The 1581-nt window shown below is 33.3% G+C and overlaps 1 pseudogene; it reads left to right on the top strand.

Annotated features, from left to right (window-relative positions):
• Positions 1 to 245: 245 nt before the first annotated feature.
• Positions 246 to 364, top strand: LOC112469765 (annotated as a pseudogene).
• Positions 365 to 1581: the final 1217 nt, after the last annotated feature.

The raw sequence follows: 1581 nt of genomic DNA, 5'->3' as shown, positions 1-1581 counted from the left end.
GAAGTCCTACCCATACCAATCAGATAAGAAAATAAATTGGAAAGTAACACTGTCATTATTTACAGATGATATTATACTATGTAGAGAGAATACTAAAAGGTCTTGTAAAAAACCATTGGAATGAATAAATGAATCCAGTAAAGTAGCAGGATACAAAATTAATATTCAGAAATCAGTTACATTTTTATTCATCAATAACCAACTATCAGAAAGATTAAATAAGATAATAAAAATAAAGCTTTATGGTCTACAGCCATGACACTCTGAACAAGCCCAATCCCGTCTGATCTCGGAAGCTAAGCAGGGTTGGGCCTGGTTAGCACTCGGATGGGAGACCACCAAGGAAGACCAAGTGCTGTAGGCATAAAAATAAAAAATAAGGGATTGTAAGCTGACAAGGTCCTTGCAATCTGTAAGGTCAACCAAGGGTTGCCTCGCCTAAAAAATGAGCAGAGGACCTGAATAGACATTTCTCCAAAGAGGATATAAAATTGCAAAGATACGCAACATCACTAATTATCAGAGAAATGCAAATTAAAATCATAATGAGGTATTACCTCACATCTGTCGGAATGGCTATCATCAATAAATCCACCAAAAACAAGTGCTGGTGACTATTTAGAGAAAAGGGAATCCTCATGCACTGTTGGTGGAATTGTAAATTAGTTCAGCCAGTATGAAAAACAGAATGGAGATTCCCCCAAAAAATTAAAAATAGAACTACCATATGACCCAGCAGTCCCACTACTGAGTATTTATCTGAAGGAATCCAAAACACTAACTCAAAAAGATATATGCACCCCTATGTTCATTGTAATATTATTTATGATAGTCGAGACACGGTAGCAACCTAAGTGTCCATCGATTGAAGAATGGATAAAGAAGTTGTACATATATATGGTGTAATATTATTCAGCCATAAAAAGGAAATCTTGCCATTTGGGACTACATGATTGGACTTAGAAGTTATTATAGTAAGCAAAATAAGTTAGAAAAAGACAAACACCAAATGATTTCACTTATATGTGGAATCTGACAAACAAAACAAACATGCAAAACAGAAACAAACTCATAAATACAGAGAACAAATTGTTGGTTGCCAGATGGGAAGGGGGAATTTGGAGGAGAGGAAGAAAATGTAAAGGAATTAAGTACAAACTGCCAGTTATAAAAGCAGTCACAGAATGTAAACTACAGCATAGGGAATATAGTCAATAATATTGTAATAACTATATGGTATCAAATGTGTACTAGACTTACAAGGTGATTACTTCATAAGTTATGTAAATGTCTAAGCATTATGTTGTACACCTGAAACTAATATAATATTTTATGTCAACTACAATTGAAAAATAAAAATAATAAATTTAAGGGCAAAAGAAAAAGGAATTTAAGGTACATGGACAGCACCAACTTCCAATTTTAAGATAAATAAGTTCTGAGGATGTAATGCAACAATCCTGTATTGTATACTTGAAAATTGCTAAGAGTGTAGATCTTAAATATTTTCACTACAAAAAAAAAATGCTAATTACGTGAGGTGATAGAAGTGTTAACCCTATTGTGGTGATCATTTTTCAA

The sequence above is a fragment of the Pteropus alecto genome, unplaced genomic scaffold, assembly GCF_000325575.1.
Source record: "Pteropus alecto unplaced genomic scaffold, ASM32557v1 scaffold86, whole genome shotgun sequence".
Taxonomy (NCBI): Eukaryota; Metazoa; Chordata; class Mammalia; order Chiroptera; family Pteropodidae; genus Pteropus; species Pteropus alecto.
Note: the sequence above shows the minus strand (reverse complement) of the source record. Positions and strands in the feature narration are given on the sequence as shown.